We start from the raw sequence: 10,143 nt of genomic DNA, 5'->3' as shown, positions 1-10,143 counted from the left end.
TATATATATATGTATATATATATGACACTTAGGTTGTTTCCATGTCTGGCTATTGTGAATAATGCTGCAATGAACATAGGGGTATATATATATATATTTTTTTTCCAATGTTTTCAAATTATTCAGGTAGATACCCAGGCGAGGGATTGCTGGATCATACAATAGCTCTATTCTTAATTTTTTGAGGAAACTCCATGCTGTTTCCCATAGAGGCTGCACTGATTTACACTCTCACTAACAGTTCACGAGGGTTCCCTTTTCTCCACATCCTGTCTTACCCTTATTATTTCTTGTCTTATTAATAGTAGCCATTCTAAAAGGTGTGAGGTGGTATCTCATTGTAATATTGTAATAAAAGTTATATACACACACACATACACTAAAAGCATGGCTTCTGTAGCCAGATGGATTATGAATCCTGGCCCTCTCTCATCCTATGTCATGATGGAAAAGTTAATTAACTTTTCTATGCCTCATTTTCCTCATTGGTAAAGTGGGATTAATAACAGTAGCTACCTCAGGAGTGTGTTATGAGGACAAAAGAAATTAATATAATAAGGTACTTTGAACCCTATTTAATCACATAAAAGGCATTTGATAAATATTAGTTCTTTATTTTATTAGAAGCAATCCATGAGAGTCTGTTACCCTTTTTGCTTCACCGACAATGTCTACATTTGAACTTTTAGCCTTTACCAACCTGACCTTGATGAAAGGTATCAAAATTTGAAAAGCAGTTTTCAGGTGGGACAAGATATGATCAAGAGCTTGTAGAGAAATTGCTACCTGATTATAAAGCAGACATGTTTAATGGCCACTGTCTATATGCTTATGATATTTTCTTCAATACAACCTAAAATTTAAAAGAGAGAGCGACCAGGTTGATCTAAGATGGGATGCATCTGAGTGTATGTAAGAAAAGAAAGAGTGAGAGTGAGAGAGAAAGAAAGAGAATAGCGAGCAAGGACAGGGATGTCAATGATAATGCAGTGATTCAAGAGATTTACTGTGAAGCATATGCTGGCTATGAAACCAGATGACTCAAACCCCAGTTTAATGTACTCTCTACTAGGGGAGGGATGATGCAACTACAAAACAATACAGAATGTGATAAATGTAATAAAATGTACATACATGATATTTTCGGGACACAATTGAGGGAGCATTAATGTTTTGCTTATGGGGTAACAAAGGAGGGGCAGGAGGTCATGGATAGGATTTAGGGTGGCCTTTGAAGTGTGATTGGTAGTTAGAACAGGGACCTCTCACAAGTTGAAGTCTGCCCCAAATACGTTCCCTTAATCGTTCCTTCAACAAATATTTACTGAACACTTAATATGCCAGATACTTTTCTGGTTACCTGGGGTAGAATCTAATAGACAAAAAAAAAAAAAAAAGTTTCCATGGAACTAACATTACAGTAGGAAAAACCAGACACTAAACAAGAGTTTAACAACTAAAAATATAGCCTAAGATGGTGTGAAGTGCTAAAGAGAAAAACGGATAAAGCTGGGAAGGGGGATAGAGTGCTGGAGGTGGCTGGTGTGGGAGCATGGCCGACTAGATCATGCAGGTTGTGTCACGTCAGGTGAACAGAGCATGCACCTCAAAAACTGTTGCTTCTCATGCTAATGCAGATGCCTCATCTTGATCATAGCACCTCCCTGAAGTAGAATTGTTTATTGTAGAGAACACCGCTAAGTGCTGTGTGGGTTAACAGAAATGATTTTGAAAGGTAGTCAAATATTCTCTAGATGACTGCAACCTACTAAAATGGGGACCCCTAAGTGCATCTGTAGAACTCTTTTAACTCAGAGCTGCAGACTTTTAAAGATGGAAGGAATGTTACTCGTGACCTGATTCAATCTTCCTATCTCACAGTGGTCTGTGGGGTTAAGTGGCTTAGCTCAAAGGTACACGGAGAGTTGGTAGCAGACCTGATGCTCAAGTCTAGATTGGCTGCCTCCGAGTCCTTTCTGCTTCCATTAAACCAACTTTTCACTTTGCCTCAGGCAGACCACAGGCCTCAAGAGAGGGAGTGTGACCTTGAAGACATAGGACTGGATGGAGAGGTGGGAGAGAGCATTTAATAACGGGCACAATTCCAGGATTGTGTCGGGGCACAATTCCAGAATTTCTACTTTCGTTGTCTTATTTTGTCTTCATAACAGCCACTTAAATGAGGTTTTATGATTCTATACATTCTGATTTTTTAAAAATAATGAAAATATTGCATATTAATTGAAGACTCCTGGATAATCATCCTCAATTCCATATCCCTCCTTTTCCAGAAAAAAAATTTTTTACAATTTTGAGCCTGTTATTTCTTTAGCTCTTGCATGATTTTATATTATTACCCTTTATAAGTATACTTTTTAAAACAAACAAATAATATTTTTCAGTTTTCAAATTTTATAATAATCTACTCTAAATGTAGAACTCTGCCATATATATTTCACTCAAAAATCATTTTTGAAATTTATCCAAATTCATACATGAATTCTATTGCACTCGTTTTTGTTCCCTTTTAAATAGACCTTTATTTTTTTAGAGCAGTTTTAGTTTCACACAAAAAATGAGCAAACAGTACAGAGGGTTCCTATAAATACCTGCCCCCAAACATGCACAGCCCAGCCCCCCCTCACTATCTACAACCTGTGGCTCATTTGTTACAAACCAATGACCCGATATTGGTATATTATTACTAACTGAAGTCCATAGTTTACATTAGATTTACTCTTCGTGTTGTCAGTTCTATGAGTTTTGACAAACACATAATGTCGTGTATTAACCATTACAGCGTCATACAGAATAGTTTCACTGCCATAAAAATCCTCTGTGATGGACCCGCGCATCCCTCCTTCCTGCCCCCACAAACTCTTGGCAACTATGGATCTCTTTACTGTCTCCACAGTATTGCCTTTTCCAAAATGTCATATAGTTGGAAGAATGGTATGTAACCTTTTCAGATGGGCTTCTTTCAATTAGGTTCCTCCATGTCTTTTCATGGCTTGACAGCTCATTCCTTGTTAGCACTGATTAATAGTCCATTGTCTGGGTGTACTATAGTTTATTTATCCATTTGCTTACTGAAGGACATCTTGGTTGCTTCCAAGTTTTGGCAATTATGAATAATGCTGCTATATACATCCATGTGCGGATTGTTGTCTAGACATAAGTTTTCAGCATCTTTGGGTAAATGCCAAGGAACACCTTTGCTAGGTTTTACGGTAAGAGTATGTTTAGTTTGTAAGAAACTGCCAAAGTATGTTCCAAAGTGGCTGTACCATATTTTATTCATTTTAATAATGATTTAGAATTTATTATTTGAATATTTCAAAATTGATTGATTCTCCCTCCAATGGGCAATTAGGTGCTCTCTGGTCTAATTTTGTACTCTTGAATGTATCTGCTGTAGCATAACTCGAATATTTCTAAGTTATGGACCTTGACATGGAATTTCTGAGTTGTCGGTAATGTACATCTTCAACTTTACTCTATATGTTCAAAGTGATCTCCAAAGACATTGTGTCCATTTACACTTCCTCTATCGATATATAGTGGGCAAGCACTTGCTATTGTCAGACCTAATTTTTTTCTTCAGTCTGAGTCCTGTGAACTGGAAATTCAATTTTCTTTCAACTTGTATTTATCTGATTATGAAGGCTTGAGTATTGGCCATTTGTTATTTGTCCTCTGTGAATTGCATACTCATACCTTTTGATCATGTCAAAACAGATTGTCTATATTTTTCTTATTGAGCTGCAGGAATTCCTTGTATATACTGGATAATAACAATGATAGCTAACTTCCATTGAGCTCTGTTTCTGTTATTTCTGAGTATTTTAGATATAGTAATGCAATGGTTGTCTCAATAACCTCAATAGGTTGCTAATATCTCCGTTTTACAAATGAGGAAATTCAGGTATTGGAGAATTAAGTGACTTGCTTAAGGTCACACAACTCTCAGTTGTAAATCTGTAATTTTTAACTGGTCTACCTGGCTCCAGAAAGATTTCCACTAGAATAAACCTTTGTTTTTTATGTGAATAACATTGGAAGCCTTTCCACTTCACTTGCTTACTAGTATTTCATATTATTCAAATATTTTAATGCAATTGAAATTAATTGTAATACCTTTAAAATTTTATGATCATTTTCTGTGTTTTGCTAAATGAATCCTACAGGATGTCAAGATCATAAGATATTGTCCTATGGTGCGTTCCAAAAGTTTTAAACTTTTAAATTATGGAATTTGATCTCCCTGGAATTTACTTCCATGTACCATGAGAAGTAGCTATTTTATTTTACATTTTCCCCCCATGTGGATATGGAATTATATTAGAATCATACATTGAAGAGTTTATTCTTTCCCCATAATTTGTAAAGACAACTGTCATACAATCTAGTTACCATGAATCTTATTCTGGACTTCCTAGCCTATTTATTAATTAGTTGGTTTATTCTTCTACCTTTCTCATTCTAGATTTTTATTACAGCTTTACGATGAAGTTTTTATAGTTAAGGTGAAAATTGACTCCCCCCTTATCCTTCTTCAAAAATATCTTGGTTAACTTGGGTCCTTTTCTTCTGTATGAACCTTAGGTTGAACTCATAAAGTTTTACAAAAATGCTTGTGTGAGTTTTGAATGGAATTATATCATGATTATATGTTAATGTTTGAAAATTTCATGTTTTTAGCTTATCTTTTTCCATCCATAAAAGTAGTACATTTGTTGTTTCATTTGGGTTTTCACCTATAGTTTTTTGAAACTATCTCTAATTGATTGTTCACACATAGAAATAAAGTCAGCCCGTGGATTTCATTCATTTTCTCTAATATATATATTTTTAATTTTTAGAGAATTCTGCTCTTTATTATTATTTTCTTTCCTCTACTCTGTAAGAGTAGCTCCAATCTTCTTATAGTGTTTGTATTAAATATTAATTAATTTATTTTCATTTATTTTAATATATGCATTGGAAGCTAAATACCTATCCCTATATAAGCAACCCTATTGCACATCCTATATTACATAACATCCTAATTTTGTTATGTAATGCCCTCACTGATATTCAGTTTTGTAATTTTTATTATGTTTTCCTATTTCATCCAGAATTTACTTAGGTGGGTTATTTTTAAATTTTCAATATATTATTTTATTTGTTTTGTGAAATCTTTTTGGGCATTTTATTCTATTTTAATTTTAGTGTGATTAGAGAATGTAGCCAGCATGTTGCCAATTATTCACAAAATTTTTGAAACTCCTTTTATGGCTTAGTACATGGTTGATATTTATAAGTGTTGCCTATACAATTGAATACAATGCATATTATGTGTGTGTTACTTTGAGGGAGAAGGAGAGGGTTGATTTTGAACAATATTACTTATGTTCAAATCTCATGTATTTTTCTTAACATACTTTTTTTTTTTTTAATTGGGGAATTGGGGGAAGGGAACAGTGTTGGGGAATTGGGGAAGGGGACCAGCCAAGTTGTTCTTCAATCTTAGCTGTGGAGGGTGCCAGTCGCCATCTGGCTGCCCATCGGCAGCTCATGGCCTCTAAGCTCAAGGGGCTATGTTCAATCTTAGTTGCAGGTGGGTGTAGCCACCATCCCATGCAGGAGTTGAACTAGCAGCTTTGTTGTTAAGAGCGCATGCTCTATACCCTGAGCCACCCGGGCAGCAGTTCAGCTCAAGGTACTGAGTTCAGTCTTAGTTGCAGGTGGGCAGAGACCACCATCAAACAGGCAGTCTTGTTGGTAGGAGCACGTGCTCTCACCAGCTGAACCATCCTGTCACCTATTGGCAGCTCTGTGGCAGCTCAGCTCCGGCACAGCTCACTGGCCCATGTGGGAATAGAACCGGCAGCCTTGTTGCTCAGAGCTCACACTCTTAAGATAACTCTTAACCAACTGAGCCACTCAGCTGGCTCCCTAATATCCTTTTAACCTACCAATTTCTGAGAGGTATATGTTAAAATATCCTAATATGATGGTAGAGTAGTTAATGTATTATTGTACACCTCTCAGTTTATGCTTTATATACTTTTTGAAGTGTTAAGTGATGAGGTGCTCATGGCCCTTTTTTTCTTGGTGGATTGCTTATTATGTAGTGTCTATCTTCATTAACAGTAGCACTTCCGTTTCCTACTCATATTGTGGAAGGTTTAATTAGTATTCATATGATGTATCTTTTCTATTATTGTATTCTAAACTTTTCTCTGTGGTTTTCTCGTTGATGTTCTCCAGGACCTAGCATGCACCTCGATTTAGTACTTCCCCTGCTCATTGGTTTATTGTTTCTATGGCTTATTTGGTTTAATTTGTTTTATAATCTGAGAATCCCTGAATTTTGTTAGGTGATTTTAATCCATATACAATAGGTTGATTATAATCACAGATATATTTGGACTTATGGTATCATACCAGATGTTTTTCTTTGCTTCTTTAATTCTCTAGCTTCTTTATAATTGATTTTTTTGTTGCTTAATTTTTCTCTCTACTAGTATGGAATATTTATGTGTGTACATTTTTAATTGTTGACCTTAACTTTACAATTTTTTAAATATATAGCTACTTTCTTCTAACAAATATAAAATTATAAGCCTTAGTTTTATCCTAGAACCTCAAAGGACATTTAACATGCTTTAATTATCTATTATAACACCACTTTTGTGTTTTCAAGCTATAGCATTTTATTTGCATTCTCTTAAGCATAACACTTTATTAATTTTAAGTGGTTAATATTTAGGACTATACATACATATTTTATCAGTTTCTGGGATGGCATATTTTTATAATTGATTCATTGAGGTGTAATTCACAAACCATATATTTACTTGCTTAAAGTATACAATTTGATTGTTTTCCTACATTCACGGAGTTGTGCAATCATCACAGTCCATTTTAGAATGTTTTCATCAATTATCCCAAATAAATCCTATACTGATTAGTAGTCCATCATCATTTTGTTCCCCTAACATTCTTTGCTTTAGGCAACCACTAATCTATATTATGTTTTTTATAGATTTGCCTTTTCTGACATGTTATATAAATGAAAGAATACAATACGTGGTCTTTTGTAAATGACTTCTTTCACTTTGCATAATGTTTTCAGGCATCATCCATGCAGTCACAGTATCGGTTCTTTACTCCTTTTTATTGTCAAATAATATTCCATTGTATGGATAGGCCACATTTTATTTATACATTTGTCTGTTGATGGACATTTGTCTGTTGATGGACACTTGAATTGTTTCTACTTTTTGGCTACTATAAACAGTGCTGCTATGAGAATTCATCAAGGAGTTATTGTGTAACCTTTCGTGTTTTCATTCTCTGAGGTACTTACATAGGAGTGGGCTTGGTGGTTCTTATGGTGACTCAGTGTTTAACATTTTAGGAACTGTCGTTTTGCAAAGTGCCTGCAACATGTTACATTCACACACACTGCATAAGTGCTCCAATTCCTCCACATCCTTGCCAACGTTGATTATTATGTATATATGCTTATCATGTGAAATGCTATTTTATAGTGATTTTGATTTGCATTTTCCTGATGGTTATTGATGTTGAGATTTTTTCATGTGCCTATTGGCCATTTTTGTATCTTTCATGTTGAAATGTCTATTCAGATCATTTCTCGTTTTTCAATTTGTTCATCTTTTTATTATTCAGTTGCAATACTTCTTTATACATTTAAGACACAAATCTCTTATCACATATATAATTTGAAAATATTTTCTCTCAGTCTATAGTTTGTCTTCTCACTTTTTTTATGGTATCCTTTGAAATACAAATATTTTTAACTTTGATGAATTCCAAACTAGCTGTGTTTTCTCTTTGTTACTTGGGGTTTTGATGTCATATACAATATGCTTTTGTCTAACTCGAAGTCCTGAAGATGTCCTCCTATATTTTTTTCTAAGAGCTGTGCAGTTTTAACTTTCCCATTTAGGTCTGTGAGCAATTTCAAGTTAAGTTTTCTGTGTGACATGAGGTTGCAACCCGACTTAATTGTTCTGAATGTGAATATCCAATTTCCAAGAACCATTTCTTGAAGACTATTCTTTTTCAATTGAATTTTTTGGCGCTCTTGTTGCAAATCAACTGATTGTAAAAGTGAGTGTTTATTTCTGGACGCTTAATTCTATCCCGTTGATCTCTATGTGTATCCTTAGGCCAGAGCCATGTTGTCTTGTTATTATAGTTTTGTAGTAAGTCTTGATATCAGGAAGTATGAGTATTCCAACATTGTTCTTCTTTCTCAAGATCTTTTTGGCTATTTTGTGTCTCTTGAACTTCCACATGAATTTAGAATCAGCTATTCATTTCTGCAAAGAATTTGGCTGGGATTTTGATAGATTTTCATTGAATCTATATGTTAATTTGGAGAGTGTTGTCATCTGTACAGTATAAAGTTTTCTGAAGCATGATCCTGGGATATCTTGCCACTTATTTAGGTCGTTTCAAATTTTTTCTCAGCAATGTTTTGTCATTTATAGTAAACAAGCATAACATTTTAATTTCTTTATAAGGCTCATCATATACATCTTATTAGAATCTACTTCAGATTCATACTTAAAATTGCAGTGAGAGATAGGGACATTACTCCTATAGAGTTGTATTTTTTTCTCCTTTATGTATTATTATTACTGTAAATATTATATCTATGTATGTTACAAACCCAATGGCATATTGTTATAACTATTATTTTACATAGTTTTATGTTTTTTAATAAACCTGAGAGAAGAAAGGAGAGCAACTGTATATTTATTGTGAAACTTATTTATCATTTAATGTTTTTGTCATTTGTTATTGTAGAGTAAAGTTACCATCTGCTGTCATTTTCTTAGTCCAATACAGTTTTCTCCCACCCACCTCCATTTTGCTGTTATTGTCAAATAGATTGCATTTGTATGTGTTATAGGGCCAGCAACATATCATATGTGAGATTATATATATATAATCTTTCAAAAAAAGTCAAGAAAAAACAAGAACTATCCATTTATATAAGTCTTTAAAAATTACAGATTTCCCCAAATCCCTGCTCTCAGCAGATGTCTTCTTGTGACTCTTTGGTCAGTAACTAACTGGTCACTTGGCAACCTCTCTGTGTGCAAAGGAGGCTAGAAAAGGTGAGGACAGGGTTAACAATATGGGCTCAGACAAATCATGGTTCATCACCCGGTGCTGGTCACTTTGGTGCTGCCCACACCCTCATCCCCCGAAGTTGCCATTGTGTCAGACAGGAAGAAAAGGAAATGTGTATTAGGTAGGAGGGAGGGAGTGCCAGGTGCGTTACTCTTGAGCCTCCATTCCCCGCACACCCCTATTACATCAACGGAGCTTAGCAACTACCGCCGTGTATATAAACTTAGCTTCACCTAGAGAAAACGCATTTTCTAATCATTTGCTGTGCTGCTCAGTAAGTGAAGCTTACTTCTCATTGAATTCATAGTCATACTCAGCCACCTCATTTGCATTAATTCAAAGCACACCGCTGATTTCTCCATCAAAACGCAACTACTGTTTGGAACAGTTATTGAAGTTATTCAATAAAATTGTGAATAGCATGTAGAAGAGCTACAGTCTGGTTCGAACTTTGCTGAGAGAAGAGGAAAGAGGTTGCTGGTCAGGGTTGGCAGGCTCTACCTTAAAGGTGTGATCTAGAAGGAATGGGAGATCTTCTGAACAGAATTCCATGCCACCCCCCCCCACCCCTTTTTTTAAAAAAAATAAGAGAAGCAAAACTGTGACATTTCCATGAAACTGGGAAAGTGAGGATACAGAAGTGAGTTTTCCTTTGGCTGTGGGAGGTTTTAATGGTATATGTTGATACAGGACACTGGGTCCCTACACATTGCTATTTTAATACCATTAATACTTGAATCCCAACAGTCTGACCCTATGATGGTTTTGATTCAATCCTTGCAAATATGAGCAAGGTTTATAGTTGATCAGTTTTAATAATGATCTTCTTGTATCCATGCTGTGTGTAATATGATTTGCTGCTCCTATCATCAAGAGGTAAAGTTTCTGGGCCCGCCGAGTGGCGCATTGGTTAAGAGCTGGCTTGGGACGCCAGAGGGCCCCGGTTCGGATCCCACATATGAGGGCCAGTGACACTGCCCTCTACAG

This window comes from Hipposideros armiger, unplaced genomic scaffold (assembly GCF_001890085.2).
Source record: "Hipposideros armiger isolate ML-2016 unplaced genomic scaffold, ASM189008v1 scaffold_109, whole genome shotgun sequence".
Lineage (NCBI taxonomy): Eukaryota > Metazoa > Chordata > Mammalia > Chiroptera > Hipposideridae > Hipposideros > Hipposideros armiger.
Note: the sequence above shows the minus strand (reverse complement) of the source record.